Source organism: Mercenaria mercenaria, chromosome 6 (genome assembly GCF_021730395.1).
Source record: "Mercenaria mercenaria strain notata chromosome 6, MADL_Memer_1, whole genome shotgun sequence".
In the NCBI taxonomy this organism is placed as follows: domain Eukaryota; kingdom Metazoa; phylum Mollusca; class Bivalvia; order Venerida; family Veneridae; genus Mercenaria; species Mercenaria mercenaria.
In genome coordinates this window covers 61,443,992-61,464,522 of record NC_069366.1, presented here as the reverse complement: position 1 = coordinate 61,464,522, position 20,531 = coordinate 61,443,992, and the positions used below count along the sequence as shown (strand labels likewise).

The 20,531-nt window shown below is 35.6% G+C and overlaps 1 protein-coding gene across 1 annotated transcript in view; it reads left to right on the top strand.

The window, feature by feature from the left end:
- Positions 1-20,531, top strand: part of LOC123548733 (protein disulfide-isomerase TMX3-like) — a 151,686-nt gene that overhangs the window by 79,283 nt on the left and 51,872 nt on the right. The window lies entirely within an intron of this gene.

The following is a 20,531-nucleotide window of genomic DNA, read 5'->3' as shown; positions in this document are numbered from 1 at the left end:
TTTTTTATATCTGTGCTCTTTTAGACTTTTGTGAAAACATTAATTCAGGAAGTGGGCAAGTGTCACCTGTATTATCAGAAAGATTTTACCTGAAGTTCTTGCCTGGGGAAGGGGTCACTAGATTTTGGTGGGTCTTTAAATCTTATCATAAAATGGTACATAACAGAACAGGCCTTATAGGATTAATATTGGCCTGTAAGGTTGTGCACCTGGGGTTTTGTTTGGCATTCACTCAGTCAGACCAGAGTTATGGCACATGACTTTATAAAAATATGCTTAAAGTGCCTAAAAATTTCAGTCATACTTATCTCAAAAAGTTTTTGACATAGAGTCAAACATGATCTAGGATTTTTATTCAGTTTGTTTTCAATTGTAAAATGTATTTGCTTTGATATAACACTGTAATTGTGGCCATGGAATTTATGTTTTTTGGCCAAAACAACTGTTTTGTGGTGATCTTTGTTCTTGGATTTCATATGTTGAAAAAGTGAAGGGGCTATATTTTTCTTTCTATTTTGGATTTAAATATTGTGGATTGATGTAAACACAAAATGCAGGAAAATAAGTCCTCGTGAATATAGACAACTTTGCTTTATTTTGTATGTCTTCATTTTATCAGTTGCATCTGTAAGCATATCAATCTTTCATTTTTCTGCATGGGAGACTTTTATGGTATTTTCATTTCTGTATTTTATAGATTATATTGTTAAGCATTACTAAATATACAATATAATTTCATAGAAAGCAGGGCTGAACTTCACAGTATGCAACACTTGATCCTGCTCCATAATAAATAACAGTGTCTGGTATGGAATCAGTCAGACAGCTTTGTTTTATTGGAAATTCTTATGAAAAATAAAATTATCTTCAGTGAGGAATGTTATTAAAATATATTTACTTCATTAGTCAGTTGTAAATTGAAACTCCATACCCATCGTTACCTTGAGGTGTAGAGGGTTTTTTTTTTGTGTAGGGGGGTGTGTATTAATCACTTTCAGTGATAGCTCTAGTTATGTAGCTAAAAACTTTAGTTTTTAGCTTGACTATTAAAAGAATAGATAGAGCTATTGGACTCAGCAATGCATCGGCATCCCTGTTGGCATCCCGGTTTAGTTAAGGTTTTGTATGTAAGCTGGTATCTCAGTATCCACAAATGGGAATGGATTGATACTTCATACACTTGTTCACTGTCATGATCTAACATCCAGTGCACAGGTTTCATAACTCTACTTTTCATTGTTACAAAATTATGCCCCTTTTTCAACTGAGCAGTTTTTGGTTAAGTTTTTGTATCTAAGTTCACACACTTGTCCACTGTCAAGAGTTGATATGCACTGTGCAGCCCTGTTTTGCATTTTTACCAAATTATGCCCCTTTTTAGCTCACAAAGTGCTCAAGGTGAGCATTTGTGATTGCCCTGTGTCTGTTGTCCGTCGTCGTCTGTCGTCCATCATCCATCGTCGTCAACAATTTGACTGTTAACACTCTAGAGGTCACAATTTTGGCCTAATCTCAATGAAACTTGGTCTCTCAATAAAATCTTGGACAAGTTCAATATTGGGTCATCTGGGGTCAAAAACTAGGTCACCAGGTCAAATCAAAGGAAAAGCTTGTTAACACTCTAGAGGCCACATTTTTGACAATATCTGTATGAAACTTGGTCAGAATGTTAACCTTGATGATTTTTAGGTCAAGTTCAAATCTGGGTCAGATGGGGTCAAAAACTAGGTCACCAGGTGAAATCAAAGGAAAAGCTTGTTAACACACATTTATGACTGTATCTTCATGAAACTTGGTCAGAATGTTAACCTTGATGATCTTTAGGTCAAGTTTGAATCTTGGTCATCTGGTGTCAAAAACTAGGTCACCAGGTCAAATCAAAGGAAAAGCTAGTTAACACTGTAGAGGCCGCATTTATGGTCATATCTTAATGACACTTGGTCAGAATGTTAATCTTGATGATTTTTAGGTCAAGTTCAGATCTGGGTCAGGTGGGGTCAAAAACTAGGTCACCAGGTCAAATCAAAGGAAAAGCTTGTTAACATTCTAGAGGCCACATTTATGACTGTATCTTCATGAAACTTGGTCAGAATGTTAATCTTGATGATCTTTAGGTCAAGTTCGAATCTTCATCATCTGGGGTCACAAAAACTAGGTCACCAGGTCAAATCAAAGGAAAAGCTAGTTAACACTCTAGAAGCACATTTATGACTGTATCTTCATGAAACTTGGTCAGAATGTTAACCTTGATGATCTTTAGGTTAAGTTCGAATCTTGGTCATGTGGAATGTGACCTACTGACCTACTTTCTTGTTTTTGTGGGCAGCGAAGCGTGACCACAGATTTACCATACCACAAATTTACGGTCAAAATTCTTATCCGAAACCGAAGAACAAGTAGTTCCATGTCCTCCATAAATTTTACGTAATTCAAGTCTGTTTAACTTTCAGAAAGCTTCTGAGATTCAACATTATCAAAAAATGCACTGCTTAAGTACAAATTTGTCGTAATCTATATTTTATAACAAAAACAACGCGTATGAAAATGAGCATGCTTGCTTTGATCACATGACCAAAACAATTCTTTATCACGTGACCAAAATTAACTATAAATAACCTACAAATTTAGTATAGTACTTCAGCATCATCTGCGTAGATCTATAATCGATCATCCGCGTAGATCTATAATCGGTATTGAAACCAAGTTGCGTCTTTTGTAAACGTTTTAAATTAAAACTCAGTTCCTGCTAGAAAAGTTAATCGAAATTTTATTATTATAACAACACCATAGAGCTTGTTTTGGTCACATCTAACTAGCACGGCGTGCGTTCTATTTTCGGATAAAATTGCACCCGTCCGTTGAACTTAGTAGCATAGAAAAGGGTTTGTGGAAAGATATATTGCATGAAATCAACAGAAGAAGTGTTATCCTATTTATTTTTCATAGAGGAAGATACGATCCTTTCATAATATTTACGTAAATAATTTTTATTTGCACGACTTAGGAAAATAATTGCAGCGGTAACGGAGGGGGCGAAAGATTCGTACCTGTTTCCCGAAAATACGAACATATGTACTTCAGTTTGATTTAATATTACATTCCAGCTGGTGTTTGTGATTGGCATATCATTAAAGGGTATAATTAATTCGAAAGAAACATTATTTTTAACAAAGTTGCCTTTTAATCACTGGTAGGTTTGCTGTGTTTTCGTCCCCAAATATTCACGTTCTGGTGTTCGATTTCTTCTCGGATAATTATGCAATAGTGGGATTCGGAAGACTGCAATGAAATCATTTGAGATCATTCAAACTAAATTAGAAAAGTTTCAGTTTTCAGTATTTGAATTTGAACAATTATATTCGTAAAAATATCCCTTTGGAAGCATAGAATGCAGCCAAGAAGAATAATAGCAGACTCGGTTTGATTGAGTCTATTCATGAGAGGTAATGAAATGTGCCCCCTAGCGCCGGCTTAAGCAAAACTCTATTACACATATGTTGAATGGACTCCATGATCCCAAAGGACCAGAAATTTAACAACACTAAAACATGCATATTGTCATGATTATGAGGCATATTATATTAATCTACAGCTGAAAAATGACTGAATGCAACCCGAAGATCATGATGTGTGCTGATATTGGAGACAGTAGTTGTTGTTTTGGTCCTTTAAAATTGAATGAAACATTTAATTTCATTGTAAATATTCCTTTATGGTTGCTTTTAGTTTAAGGACTATTCTGAAGTGTCTTTTATCTATGTAATTTATGTATAATATATTCATACTCTGCTATTACCAAGATGAGATTTCATTTGAAAATAAATAAGTAAATAAATAAATAAAAAAAATCACCTGTCAATGTCACAGGGGCCTGAACATGGAAACCCGTTTCTGATCAATAACTTGAGGACCACTTGTCCCAGAATGTTGAAACTTCATAGGATGATATGTTGAGTAGATGACCCCTATTGATTTTTGAATCACTTGATCAAAAGTTAAGGTTACAGGAACCAGAACTTTGAAAACAGTTACCAACCAATTACTTTAGAATCATTTGACCCAGAACCTTCAATCATGATGATAGGAATTACAAAGTTGATGACCCTTAATATTCTGGGGTCACGTGACTTAAGGGAAAGGTCACAGAGGCATGAAGGTAGAAAAACTCTGGATCAATAACTTGAGAATCACTTGACCCAGAATGTTGAAACTTCATTATTGGACATGCAGAGTAGATGCCCCTGTTGATTTTGGACTAACTCGAAAGATCAAAGATCAAGGTCACAGGGGCCTGAACATGGAACAGGGTTTACTTGAGAATCATTTGACTCAGAATTTTGTTACTTCATAGGGTGATTGGACATGCCAAGTAGATGATCTCTATTGCAGCTAAACATAAGTGTCTCTTTGTCTTTTGCTCATATCCTCTATTGACTTCTTGCCTAGTACGACTATGCATTGGGGGACTAGGGAGACATGGGCAAATTCTTATTTGAAATTTAGCTGCCCTCATTCGAAGGAGGAGGGGTATATTGGTCACTTGACTTTACTTGGACACTTTTACAAAATATTCTTGTCAGTAAATTTAAAGGAAATGAAATAGCAGTTTGTCCAAAATTTTGAGGAGGGAGTTCACATTTGTAATAAAGAAATGAATTTGTTTATTGTGCAGTCCAATATGATTGATTCAGTCAATTAACAATAATTCAGAATTTCACAAAAGGGAATTTAAATGATTTAGTAAAAACATCTATAGAGATGTTTAAAATGTAATGAAAAAGAATCTCTAAAAACATGTTACAAAAAATGTTAATGTGATAAAATAAATGATACTTAGAAAAAGATACAACATAAAAAGAATGATGGAAAACATTGAGAATGTAAAGAATTTGTTTTATAACATTAGCATTTCATGAATTGTATTTCAATAATTACTCTGATTTTAAAACACATCAAAATGCCAAAATGAAAAGAAAAGACTGTTTTTATTGCTTGTAATATAGTATATCACAAAGTAGAGGAACTGCGGTTTTACACACTCCTCCATATTTTTCAAGTTCGCCTCATTACGGAGCTTGCGAGTATGCTTGAGTTTGTTTTCAGTACAAGAATTTATTAGCATGGCTTAAATTTGAGGAATATGTAGAGCTGTTGCACTCACCTGTTTATCAGTCCTTATTTGGTAAGGATCGAGTCACCACTTGTAGGAATGGATTGAAACCACTGTGACTATCTGACATGTGATGTGCAGGTTCCATAACTCTACTTTTCATTGTAACAAAATTATTTTCCTTTTCCTTTTTATCAGTATTGGTTAAGTTTTTGATGAAGAACTAGAGATAATATACTTACCTGTTCATATGTAACCTTTTTGTAGGTAAGCTGGCATCTTATTAACAACTTAAAGGAATTGACCAAAACTTCGCATGTTACATTGATGTCTTCTGGCACCTCTTGTTTCAGCTTGTTTATGTTGAAAGCTTTACGCATTTTTGTATCACTGTTGAGTCGGCTTTCCTGGAAAAACCTGGGCTGTTCTTATATGAAAAGGTGCGGTTGTGATCCCTGTGGGGCTGAAACCCTTGACCTCTTATATGAGTTTCCGACACCTTAAAATGTACAATTTAACATGAAACAGCAAAACAAAACAAAAAATAGTAGCAATTAAAGAATTAAAATAATCAGTAAATCTTAGAGTGTGAGAGTGCTGTCCCATCAGTTATATAATTTAGCTGAAATACAGAATAAAATACAGATGGATTATCAACAGATAATAATAATGTGGTGTAAACTTTTTCCTGAAAAAATCTTCACCAAAGAGCAAGACTTGAGAATAAGATATTTCTAAATGTTATAATGAACCAATTTTATACCCCATGAGGACAAAGATGTGAGGCATTTTGTTTTCTTACTTGAGCAGTTTTTATACGCTCGTTTGAAAAACGGGACGTATTATGGGAACACCCCTGACGCGCAGATAAGCGGGCGGGCGGGCGGCGTCCACAGACTTTGTCCGGAGCATATCTTGTTCATGCATGGAGGGATTTTAAAACTTGGCATAGTTGTTCACCATCATGAGATGGAGTGTCATGCGCAAGAACCAGGTCCCTAGGTCTAAGGTCAATGTCGCACTTAGAGGTCAAAGGCCAAATTCAAGAATGACTTTGTCCGCAGCATATCTTCTTCATGCTTGTAGGGATTTTGATGAAACATGACACAATTGTTCACCATCATGAGATGGAGTGTCGTGCACAAGAACCAGGTCCCTAGGTCTAAGGTCAAGGTCACACTTAGAGGTCAAAGGTCAAATTCAAGGATGTTTTGTCCGGAGCATATCTTCTTCATGCATGGAGGGATTTTGATGAAACTTGGCACAATTGTTCACCATCATGAGATGGAGTGTCGTGCACAAGAACCAGGTCCCTAGGTCAAAGGTCAAGGTCACACTTAGAGGTCAAAGGATACAAGAATGAAAACTTTGTCCAGAGCATTTCTTCTTCATGCATGGAGGGATCTTGATATAACTTGGCACAAATGTTCACCACCATGAGACAGAGTGTCCTGCGCAAGAACCAGGTCCCTAGGTCTAAGGTCAAGGTCACACAGAGGCCAAAGGTGAGATACAAGAATGACTTTGTCCGAAGCATATCTTCTTCATGCATGGAGGGATTTTGATGTAACTTAAGACAATTGTACACCATCATGAGATGAAGTGTCATGCGCAGGTCCCTTCTTTAGAATTACTTCCCTTTGTTGTTACTATAAATAGCTTACATTGTAACTTTTTCATTACTGGTCGTAGGGAAAAATCAAGACCACTTTTCTGTAGTACAACATGCATGTTACATCCAATTCTGAGGTGTATTTTGACCTGTCTCTACCAGGTAAGGATTTTTGTGTGGACTTACATTTTTTTGGGGGGCGGGGGGGGGGAGGATTTTTTTTTTAAAGATTAACTTCCCTTAGTTGTTACTATAAATAACTTATATTGTAACTTTTTTATAATTGACCGTAGGGAAAAACCAAGAGCACTTTAATGTGGTACAAACATTGATGTTACTTTCAAATTTTAGGTGTATTTTAAGGTATCTCTACCTGGTAAGGAGTTTTTGTGTGGATTTAGAAAAACAAAAGAATTACAATAATTAATAAACAACCACAAAATTAAAATTCTATTTGCAAAAACAGGTGCTAGTGTAAAGAAATTTGCTGTGACGGGCGTATATTGTGACATTCTGGCACTCTTGTCTTCACCAGTTTTCACGAAACCTGCCATGATCACAGTGCTTACATATTGACTATTAATAAGCAGCGAGATGGTCTCAGTCAATGTTGATAGCTAGCAAGGTTGGATTTGTTTGTCCAAAGTATGGAGCCTTAAATATCTTCTTGCAAAAATTGACTGTTGACGTTTGATTGTAAAGTTGATTTCTTGTGATAAAGTGCATCTTTGTGGTGAGATGTTAATACTATTATTTGCACATCAGACATTCAGATCAAGGTTTCACTTATATGTGAAAGCACTAGACTATTCAGTGTGTATGTGAAGTTTGGATATATGTGAGTACAGACTTATTGTTTGTTTGGATCAAAGCAAACATGAAATGGACAAAATTAATGATTTCACAATATTTGAATTTGAAAGTTCTAAAAACAACTACCCTTTCTGTGTTACATACCATACGTTCTCGCATACAAGGCGCACTCGCTTATAAGACGCATCCCGACATTGGACATGCAATGTGGGGTCTTTTCAACTAACCCTCATATAAGACACGGTCATTTTTTTATATCAACAATGTCAAATATTTGTAGAGATGCATTATTTTTCGAGCATGATGTGTTTTGGGAAAAATAAAATGGTAAAATCGCCGATTTTTTTTTTTGTGAAAAAAAAAATGCAAACTTCAGTCATTAAATTTTAAAATATATAATAGCTTATATACAATTAGTTTTCTGTGATAAACACATTGAAATGAATTAGAAACGGAGAAAGAACTTACGTCTACAAAACAGCCGAAATTTTGACGATATTTGCCGATGTTGCACAATGAAATAAAATAAAGTATTTTTAAAAATATATTTTTATGTATAATAAAATGCATATAAATAATCAAGATACGGCGAAAATACGTCTAGAAAAGATTGGCGTTATTCACCAAGATTATTCAAAACTTTGCAGACTTGTTTAATAAAAAGTAAATCCTTTTTTGTATGTAATAAAATACATTTTAGCTCCTAGGAAACGGCGAAATTACGTGTACAAATTGGTAGAAATTTTGACGATATTTGCCGATGTTACTCAACGAAATAAAATAAAGTATTTTAAAATGTATTTTTATGTATGATAAAATGCATTTAAATAACCAAGATTCAGCGAAAATACGTCTAGAAAATATTGGCGTTATTCACTAAGATTATTCAAGAGTTTGCAGACTTGTTTTATAAAATGTAAAACTAAACAGAATGTTATAAAAAATCCTATTTTGTACATAATTAAATACTAGGAAACGGCGAAATTACGTCTACAACTCGGCCGAAATAATATCGCCGATTTTATTGCTGGGCTTTCAAATATGACACGTGTCAATCAATCATAGCTAAATGACATCTGCCAGTCAAATACAGGTATGCCCACTTCGATATATTACCTAATCGTGTTCGAGTTTCGAGTAGCTAGGCATCTCTACATGCTCGTCATTTGGCAAGAAGATTAGTCCAAAATAATTTCCGTTCGCCATTCTTTGAAGATGCCGAAGTTTGACATCAATCAGTGTCAATCACAAAGCTGTTTATTTGCGGATCTGAAGCATCAAATATTTCATAACGCGTGTGTTTTAACACCCTAAAACAGTTCTCTGTAATTGGTGCCAATTAACTTTTAATTGTTTTCGGTTTGCGGGCTGTGAAATATTTCTATGTTCAGTTACTGTCCATTACAATTTACAAGTTAATTTAAAGCCAATACATTCTGGTGTTTTAAAAGGAAAAATAATACATTTGTAAAAATATTTTGAATCGTAAAATAAATTAGTATCGATTTTTATAGCGGGCCGAAATACGGTACGTGCCGTTACAGATTTTATCACTGCTATGCAAATGGCTGCCAAAAAACGAAAGTAGCAGTTTGCAGTGACAGAAATGAAGATGTACTGAGCTGTAATTTGAAGATTTTTTAAGTTTTTTTTTAAATTTTCTTGTAGAGCGCGCTTCTAAGACGCGTCCCACTCTTAGGCCTGGAAATATGACTCCTAAAAATAGAAGTCAAAAGTTTTTTTGGCCTTACATCAGATCAAAACAATTAGTTACACAATATTTGAGCTCTTTTGACATTAAACTTGTTTTTTTTTTCTGGGTATATTTGTATTTTGTGTATTTTTACAAAATTCCAGGCATTACAAATGCCAGAAACAATAAACATCCTTGTTACACGGGTTGCATCATCTTGATGTATTTATAAAGTCCTTAGTTTTAGCAGCAGTACATTATTACACCCACCTGCCGCTAACCACATTGCACTTTGTAAACTTCAGAATACCTACTCGGAAAGAAGCAAAAATGCTGAATTTGCAGAAACTGTATAATTACTTAAATTACTGTAACACGACTACTTAAAAATTATTACTTATTTTCACATATGTTTTATTGGTTTCATATTTTATTACGTATGTTATGAAAATTTTAGGAGCACTTTTTCCCTCAGATCATTGATAGTGAATACTAAATTTTACAATTTTAATTAAACTGAAAGATATGATTGAAAACATTCCTGGTGTGACTGTCATTAATTGGAATAGTTGCAAATAAATATTTTCTTGAGGCAAGTTTTTTTTAATTTGAATTTAATTGGTCTATCAGGCATGTCAGTTTATTGCTCTGTGAAGTTTTCAATCTTTTATTATAAATAGTAAATATTCTTGATATTTACCGCTACTACAAAATATCAGTTTGGCAGTCAAATTCATTAGGTTCAGGTCAGGTTAGGTTAGGTTAGATCAGTCCAGTCCAGATAAGGCCAGTTTAGTCCAGTAAAGTTCACAGCTCAAGTTCAGTCCAGGTCAGTCCAGTCCTCACTCTCTACAGCCCATGCTATTTCATTCCAGTACATTTGAATAATTATACAGTTATTTTCATATGGTCAGATTAGGAGAAAACGCAGTGACTTGTACACAACACCACCTCTCACTGAGGCTTTTAATTTATTTCTGACTTGTGCTCGATCTGACTCATACACCACGTCTGACTGGTGAACACCTCAGATTTATGCTCCATCTCTGACTCGTGCTCCACCTCTGACTGAGGTTCATACTTTGACTAGTGCTCCGAGCAGTGCACCACTTCTGACTCGTGCTCCTACTCAGACTTGTGCTCCTGCTCTGACTTGTGTTCTTCCTCTGACTTGTGCTCCATCTCTGACTTACTCTCAACTTCTGACTCATATCTCTGATTTGTGCTCCATCTCTGACTTGTTCTCCCCCTCTTATTATGCAGAATCCAGTAACTCTTCTTGAATTCTGTGAAAATCATGTTATGTATCAAACAGACTAATTCATTAGTTCACCTTTTAGGGGAGCCCACTCAGTTAGCTCAGTATGAAGAGCATAAAAATATGAATTAAGAGATCGAGAGTATGATCTCTGGGCACAGCAAAATTATATTATGTACCCCAATACTGTTTGGCAGAAGGCTGTGTGTCTTAGTAACTTGCCTTTCAGATTTCTAACCAATGTGTGAATGTTGCTAGTTACTTGTGGAGAAAATTTAATGTGGTATACATAATACAGAAACACCTATGTAAGGTTAATTACAAAAAAACTAAACTTTTCAAGGATAAACTGTTTCAAAGAAACAGAAGTTGTTCAGCATTCAGTGGGGTAGCTACTAGTATGTATTGGAGTTGACTGTTAAAGTATGGACCACACAGGCTATCAAGATTGCATGTCAAGATCAATTTAGATGTTGTTGTTTTTTTTTTTGTTCAGGTACCGTGGTGGAAATCTACCAGTTAAAACTTTGTTATAATTGTGTATGTGGTCTGTGTTTCTTCATGATTGAATTTCATGTCAACTTTTAAATAGATAGAAACCACAAGAAGACACTAAAATAAATTTGTAAATCAGTATTATTTACAGTTAATTGATATTTAATGAGATTTCAGCTTAATTCCTTTTCAGTTGTATTGAAATTTACTGAGTTATTAACACAATTGAAAACTTTTGTTCATATTTTATGAACTTCATAACGGTTAGAAGGTTACAAGTAAATATATTGACATAGAACTCACTGTGTCTTCCCCCACCTTTTTTTAAGAAAATAAAAATGGACATAGAAATGACCATTCCACCTAACCTTCTGTCACACTTTTTGGGTTTGTGTCCTGTTAGTTACTGTGCCATTCAAGATCACATTGCACAAAATGTTGACACAAGAGGACATGTTGCACACAGTACCCTGGCCCAGTGTCTTGCCAAGAAATCAAAGTTTATTGGGGTCTGCTTCTTGTCTGCCCAGTGGAGATAATGTTCATGAGTTCATGAAAAGTTCATGAATTGCTCATGATGTGTTCATGAACAATTATTCATGAAGAGTTCATGAACAGATTTGAGATGGTTCATGAACAAAACATCTTTAGCAGACTTATTTCATAAACTGTTCATGAACTTTCATGAACATTGAAATATTCATTCATTATACACAAAACTTAAGTTTATTTCCTTTTTACAGTAATGAATAAGTTCATGAACTGTTCATGGACTTTCATGAACATTAAATTCATAATGTCACATGGTAAGTTTCCATTATTTTGTTGCATGCTGGGAAATGTGATTCAGCAATTTTTAGCTCATCTGATTTTTTGGAAAAAAAATGATGAGTTATTGTCATCACTTGATCAGCATTGGCATCGGCATTGCCTGGTTAAGTTTTATGTTTAGGTCAGCTTTTCTCCTAAACTATCAAAGCTATTGCTTTTAAACTTGCAACTCTTGTTCACCATCGTAAGCTGACCCTGTACAGTAAGAAACATAACTCCATTCTGCTTTTTGCAAGATTTATGGCCCCTTTTGGACTTAGAAAATCAGTTTTCTTGGTTAAGTTTTTTGTTTAGGTCAGTTTTTCTCCTAAACTGTCAAAGCTATTGCTTTGAAACTTGCAACACTTGTTCACCATCATAAGCTGACCATGAACATCAAAAAACATAACTCCATCCTGCTTTTTGCAAGAATTATTGTCCCTTTTGGACTTAGGAAATCAGTTTTCTTGGTTAAGTTTTATGTTTAGGTCAGCTTTTCTCATTAACTATCAAAGCTATTGCTTTGAAACTTGCAACAGTTGTTCACCATAAGCTGACTCTGTACATCAAGAAACATAACTCTTTCCTCCTTTTTGCAAGAATGATGGCCCTTTTTGGACTTAGAAAATCATGTGTAGGACAATATTTCTATCATACAAAAAAATCAGATGAGCGTCGGCACCTGCAAGGTGGTGCCCTTGTTTAGAAGTTCTCATACTACAGCAAGAAATGGTTTAATAGGAACACAAGTACACTGAATATTAAATAAGTAATTATGGTTTTGTCAGAATTGTCCATGTTAAAAAATATAGAATCCTTTTAAAATGTCACAATTTTTAGCTCACCTGAGCTTTTGTGATCGCCCTGTGTCCGTCATCAGTCGTCCGTCCGTCCGTCGTCAACAATTTGACTGTTAACACTCTAGAGGTCACAATTTTGGCCTAATCTTAATGAAACTTGGTCACCCTTGTAAAAATCTTGGGACGAGTTCGATATTGGGTCATCTGGGGTCAAAAAATAGGTCACCAGGTCAAATCAAAGGAAAAGCTTGTTAACACTCTAGAGGTCACAATTTTGGCCCAATCTTAATGAAACTTGGTCAGAATGTTACCCTCAATAAAATCTTGGACAAATTCGATATTGGGTCATCTGGGGTTAAAAACTAGGTCACCAGGTTAAATCAAAGGAAAAACTTGTTAACACTCTAGAGGTCACACTTTTGGCCCAATCTTAATGAAACTTGGTCAGAATGTTACCCTTAATAAAATCTTGGATGAGTTCGATATTGGGTCATCTGGGTTCAAAAACTAGGTCACCAGGTCAAATCAAAGGAAAAGCTTGTTAACACTGTAGAGGCCACATTTATGACTGTATCTTCATGAAACTTGGTCAGAATGCTACTCATGATGATCTCAAGGTCCAGTTTGAATCTGGGTCATGTAGGGTCAAAAACTAGGTCACCAGGTCAAATCAGAGGAAAAGCTAGTTAACACTCTAGAGGCCACATTTATGACCATATCTTAATGAAACTTAGTCAGAATGTTAATCTTGATGATCTATAGGTCATGTTCAAATCTGGGTCAGGTGGGGTCAAAAACTAGGTCACTGGGTCAAATCAAAGGAAAAGCTTGTTAACACTAGAGGCCACATTTATGACTGTATCTTCATGAAACTTAGTCAGAATGTTAATCTTGATGATCTTTGGGTCAAGTTCGAATCTGGGTCATATGGGGGTCAAAAACTAGGTCACCAGGTCAAATCAAAGGAAAAGTTAGTTAACACTTTAGAGGCCACATTTATGACCATATCTTAATGAAACTATCTTGATGATCTTTAGGTCAATAGGTCAGGTGAGCGATACAGGGCCTTCATGGCCCTCTTGTTTAGTTTGGTATCTAAATTTCAGCCTTGAGATTTAAGTAAATTATACATTATTTAACTCAATGTTTGTATTTTATGCAGAAATTGTTTACTTCCTATTGTGCCCCCACCCAGTTTATTGTTTTGCTCATGTCATTTGTTAAGTGGGTAAAATGTCATTGTCACAGTGACTGACACTCAAAAAAAAAGTCTCTGGCCACTAACTGAACAACACGTCAGATTTCATAGGAAGGGCCATTGGCTATGGTCAGTCTGCTAAATAATTGTAAATGTTGTTTGTGTCTCCTTCCAAGATCTGAGGTTTTCTACATGTGGAAACTTTCATGAGCTGTTCATGAAATGCTCGTGAATTATTCATGATCTGTAAATAGAACTATATCCAGTTCTTGATTAAATTTACAAATTATTCATGAACAGATTTTAAGAATTTTGTCATGAACAGTTCATGAATAAATACTAAAATATGTTCATGAATTAGATAATGAACAGGATATAGTCACATATTCATGAATAGTTCTGTTCATGAATTTATACATGAATAAATTCATGAACAGTTCATGCATTAAGGAATTTTAATATTATATGGTTTAAATGTTCTAAAATAACAATACATAATTATGTCAAGCATAAGACCTCTAGGCTGAAAGTTCAAAGGTCAAGGTCACACCTAGAGAACAAATGTGTTATAGAGTCTGTTTCTTGTCCAGTCCATAAATTTTCATTCATCTAGGGATCGTAATATTACTTGGCTTAAATTTTCCCAGTAACAGGAAAATGTATCAGGCACAAAACCCAGGTCCGAAGCTCAAGGTCAAGCTCACACTTTTGAGGTCAAAGGTTGAAGGCATCTGTTTAAGAAGAGGCCCATAACTTCATCAAGGTAATAAAATTTCTTGACACAAATGTTATCGGTATGGAAACAATATGTCGGGTACAAGACCCAGATCCATAGGTCAAAGGTCAAGATCAATTAATTATAGGGTCTGTTTGGTATTTGGTCCATTAACTTGCTCGTCTATCAACAGTTTAAATTCCTTGACATATGTATAGTTTTAGTAATAATGAAAATGAGAAAAGAAATGAAACTAGGACTGTTTCCCTCAAGTCAACAAACATTTTCATGTTTGTTCATCCTTCAAGGGTTCTAATAGTACATGGTACCAATTTTATGCTGAACACATTACAAGAATGTGTCACATGCAAAATCCAGGCCCAAAGTTCCCAAGTTTTCAAAGGAAACAAATATCATTTCTGAATCAAATAGATTCAAAGTCAAGGTCACGCTGTGGAGTTCATAACAGTTACTGTGTTATCAAAAAATTGTTGTAAATTTTCTATAACAAAGCTTATTGTTAGTTCTTGTTTAATATAATATGTTTGCAAGAATGTCCTGGGGATGTTGTTACCAATTCTGTAACAGTGCAAAATTACTAACATATGAGAAATTACCAGTTACAGGTTTCTAAGGAATTTGGCATTAAGTTTTCTAGATGAATGAGTTTTATAATACATTATATTGCAGTATTCATTATCAAAAATGTTCAACATCAGTGAGTATTAATTTCCCGGAATGAAAACAAAAGCTGCTGATGCAAATAAAGAGGAACTTTATATAAAGTATTGCTGAGAATTTTTAAAAAATTTTGTTCTGTCCCCATGTATAGCGGTATCATATATATAAGCTGTAAAAGCAGAAATTTTCCCAAGAGTTTAATTTTCACTATATTTGCAATGTCTCTCACCTCAGGTAAATAACTATAAGTGTATAATGGGTAAGACAAATCAACACAATCTTGGATCTGATACCAGTTCATAAACATTGTAGAAGCTCTGTTTGCTAGTAATAAAGTAAGCAGAATGAGTATTAACTATGAAAACATTTTCAGTGTGTTATCATTCAGTATCTTGTGTGATGATAGAGCTTTCTCTGGCAGACAATGGATAACAAGAAGATATTTCAATTACGAAAACAATAGAAACTTGATTTACTAAATCATGTCTGCAGATAAACTGCAGATTACACAAATGAGGTGTAAACAGGAAGCTAGTTAGAGAGATATCATCATAATGATAATACCAGTCTACTTTGTGTCTGCTACAAAGATTAACCAGTCTCAAAATGCTGTCTTGCCATTGGTCAATTGCTAGACTGTGTTCTGAAGCAACCAGTCAGAACCTGTAGTTTTGAGACATGTTATAACTTTGAGTCATGATCTTGTGTCAGTCTGAAGGACCAAGGTTAATAAGATTTAGGTCAAGAAATGAATTTGTTTAAATCATTTACTCTTATGTTCACTAAGTACCGTAGATACCCGTGTATAATGCGCACCCGTGTATAATGCGCACCCCCGATCTTAGTCCAAAATCCTGGGAAAAAAAAAAAAAAAAAAAAAAAAAATTTTGGTCAATTTTGAGGTGGATGGAAAACGAAAGTAGAGTTTACATCGACACCGGTAATAAATTTTATCTCCACGTCGGAGAGCAGCATCGGTCTCACGGTACTATCGATTTTTGTTTTCTCGAAAATAAAACCAGTAAATTATTGTTATATTTGTTGTTTTACCTTTTTTAATCCACTATTTTGAATAAATAAATAGCAGCTGATTCAATATTTCGGAATGGTATCTTTCAAAATGACATGAGCTTCTCAATTTAAACTGATAACAAAAGGTGTGATAGTCTTTTTGTCACGATCATAAAGCCAGTAATTACCGGCAATCAACGTGTCACCTAGTGTCAATTATGTTGTTCACAGTTTGATCTCGGTTAAAGATAATTCTCGATCTTTAATTAGTAACATAATTTTTGTGATTTATAAACATTTCTTTCGTCAAAATACTTTTAAATTTATATGAAATTAATTTTGTTTGAAAGAAAAATAAACAATTTGATCTTTTACGGAACGTAACGGCAGTCTTAGATTTTAGCGGAGACAGTAAGCGCGGGGAGTAGTTTCCCTTTACCAAAATGGCGAACATCGGTAACAAACTTGTTTTGAAGTTGGAAAATTGTCTATACCTGTGTATTATGCGCACCCACGATTCGGGGGTGGTCCCGGGGGTCAAAAAACTGCGCATTATACATGGGTATCTACGGTACACATGTTAAATTTTTGCTGGAAGTATTTTTAGTGCAGTTTGGCATGACTTAGTTTTTTACTTCTTGGTAATAGCTTTCTAACTTTCATATATTAAAGGGTCGCTTAGCTCAATAGGGAGAGCGCTAATCTATGGATCGCAGGGTCTTGAGTTCTATCCCCGGACGGGGCGTATGTTCTCCTTGACATTGTGTCTGATATCATTCGTCCTCCACCTCTTATTCATGTGTGGAAGCTGGCAGTTACTTGCAGAGAACAGAAGCCAGGAACACAGAGTTACGTTTTACTGCCCTCCGAAAAAAGGTGTTAAACCCAAAACAAACAAACAAACAAACAAAATTTAATATTAAAGGGGAGTAATAGTAAAATTTTATGAATACAATAAAATGTACATTTCTAATAAGGCCTTAAAAAATTCTTTGTTTCTGGTAACATGCTCAAAAAAATTAGGGTAGGTAGATTGGAATTTTTTTTTTTTTTTTGAATTTTTTTTTATTAAATGGGACTTTTCGGAATTATTTTTGTGTCAAAAAATGTATACAAATAAGGGGGTTATACCTTTATAGCATCAGTAAGTTGATTTCTAACATCCCTGACCAAAGCAGAAAAAGTTCAGTTTTGCAACTTTTTGTCAAAAAGTTGAAAAAAAATTTCTCCAAGGCATTTAGGGTCAGGCCAAAAATTTAGGGTAGGTCGGGATATCGGAAACGAACAATTTTTAGCTCGACTATTCGAAGAATAAGGGAGCTATCCTACTCGCCCCGGCGTCGGCTTGAGCGTGAGCGTGAGCGTCACACAAATGTTAAAGTTTGCGTACCACCCCAAATATTTTCAAAGTCCATTGAGATATTGCTTTCATATTTTGCATACTTGTTTACCATCATGACCCCAGTCTGTAAAAAGGAGGAGGCAACTCTGTCAAGCATTTTGACTGAATTATGACCCTTTTTCGACTTAGAATAAATGTTAAAATTTGCGTATCACCCCAAATATTTTCAAAGTCCATTGAGGTATTGCTTTCATATTTTGCATACTTGTTTACCACCATGACCCCAGTCTGTAAAAAGGAGGAGGCAACTCTATCAAGCATTTTGACTGAATTATGGCCCCTTTTCGACTTAGAATAAATGTTAAAGTTTGCGTACCACCCCAAATATTTTCAAAATACATTGAGGTATTGCTTTCATATTTTGCATACTTGTTTACCATCATGACCCCAGTCTGTAAAAAGGAGGAGGCAACTCTATCAAGCATTTTGACTGAATTATGGCCCCTTTTCGACTTAGAATAAATGTTAAAGTTTGCGTACCACCCCAAATATTTTCAAAGTACCATTGAGTATTGCTTTCATATTTTGCTACTTGTCTGAATATGGCCCCTTTTCGACTTAAAAATATGCTATTGTAATGTTAAGTTTTGACTCATTGCTTATATTATATATCAAGCATGAGAATAGTCGAGCGCGCTGTCCATTGACAGCTCATTGTTTTTTTTACGCCTAAGGACCTACTTATGCCTTATTAATCCCCTCGCTACAAGTGGTGGGGGTTATAGGAATGGTCTTCCGTCATCCTTCCGTCGTCTTCTGTCTTCCGAGCTCACATTTGATACTAGTGGCTATAGGATGTCATTCATTCCATAAGCTTTTTTGGCTATTTTTTCTTACGTGGCTAAAAGAACAATAGAGAGAACTAAAAGTAGCCACAAAGTATCCATAGTAGGAACGTCCGTCTTCCATCTGTCCGTCCTGTCGAAACACTCGTGTCCGCTCTATATCTCCTAACCTTGAGGATTTTATGAAACTTGGGTCAAATGATCCTCATCAAGACGATGTGCAGAACCCATGAGTTAGCCTTGTCAGCTCAAGGTCAAGGTCACAACTCAAGGTCAAAGGTTTGAGTCTTCCATTTTGTGTCCACTCTATATCTCCTAAACCCCTTGAAGGAGTTTTATAAAACTTGGGTCAAATGATCACCTCATCAACACAATGTGCAGAACCCATGAGTCAGCCATGTCAGCTCAAGGTCAAGGTCACAACTTAGGGTGAAAGGTTTGAGCCTTCCATTTTGTGTCTGCTTTGTATCTCCTAAACCTCTTGAAGGAATTTTATAAAACTTGGGTCAAATGATCACCTCATCAAGACGATGTGCAGAACCCATGAGTCAGTCATGCTGGCTCAAGGTCAAGGTCACAACTTAGGGTGAAAGGTTTGAGCCTTCCATTTTGTGTCTGCTCTATATCTCCTAAACCACCTGAAGGATTTTCATCAAACTTGGGTCAAATGATCGCCTCATCAAGGCAATATGCAGACCTAATGAGTCAGCCATGCTGGCTCAAGGTCAAGGTCACAACTGAAGGTCAAAGGTTTGTGCCTTCCATTTTGTGTCTGCTTTGTATCTCCTAATTCCCTTGAAGGATTCATATGAAACTTGGGTCAAATGATCACCTCATCAAGGCGATGTGCAGAACTCATGAATCAGCCATGCCAGCTCAAGGTCAAGGTCAAAACTCAAGATAAAAGGTTTTAGCCTTTCATTTTGTGTCCGCTCTGTATCTCCTAAACCCCTTGAAGGAATTTTATAAAACTTTGGTCAAACGATCACCTCATCAAAACGATGTGCAGAACATATGAATCAGCCATGCCAGCTCAAGGTCAAGGTCACAACTTAGGGTGAAAAGTTTGAGCCTTCCATTTTGTGTCCACGCTGTATCTTCTAAACCCCTTGAAGGATTTTCATCAAACTTGGGTCAAATGATCACCGCATCAAGAAGTCGTGAGTCAGCCATGTCAACTCAAGGTCAAGGTCACAACTCAAGGCCAAAGGTTTGAGCTCTGTATCTCCTAAACCTCTTGAAGGATTTTCATGAAACTTGAGTCAAATGATCACCTCATCAAGACGTTTTGCAGAATTCATGAGTCAGCCATGTCAGTTCAAGGTCAAGGTCACAGCTAAAGGTCAAAGGTTTACCCTTTCACTATCCATAGCATTGGCGGGGGATTTAGCTCTCTTTCAGACTGCCTTGTTCTAATATGCTTTTCTCTGTTAAACACTCTTACGCTAGAATGACGTCACGTTAACGTGCGGTGACGTCAGTGTTTTCGTTGCGACCAAGAAAGAGCGCTACTATATTTTATCTACTGTTTTAGATTAAGGGCATATTAGAATTGAAATAATTTATAGCAAAACCATGTTTTAACACTATTTATACACTCGGGCGGTAATACGTCGCACAGATAATTTCACAAGGGCTGTGCCCTTGTGAAATTATTACACCCGACGTATAACCGCCCATCGTGCATAAATAGTGTTAAAGCACTCTTTAGCTATAAATTATTTCTTTATTCATTTTTGCCCTGTTGGGTAGAAGTGATGAAATAACTGAATGTACTAAAAAAATGACAAAATTCTTTATATCTAATGTAACCAGTACATAGATTGCAGATCTACGGATCATTGGATTGTATTTCAGTCCCTTGGTATTCTCTGAGACTATTTAATAGAAGACATTGTTTCAGAAATGAATCATCTACCACTGATTCATGTGGAGAAGATTGCAACTACTTGCAGAGAACAGATTTTACTGGCACAGTATCCAGTAAAAGGGTAACTGACATCCCCCCAATCCCCCCCCCCCCCCCCCACCCCAGCATACACACACATTGGTAAGTTAAGTGAAATACGGTTGGAAAACAGTGCTGTAAACCCAGATAAAACAGCTTTTGAAAAAGAAGAACAACTGACTAGATGGAAAGATGCTATT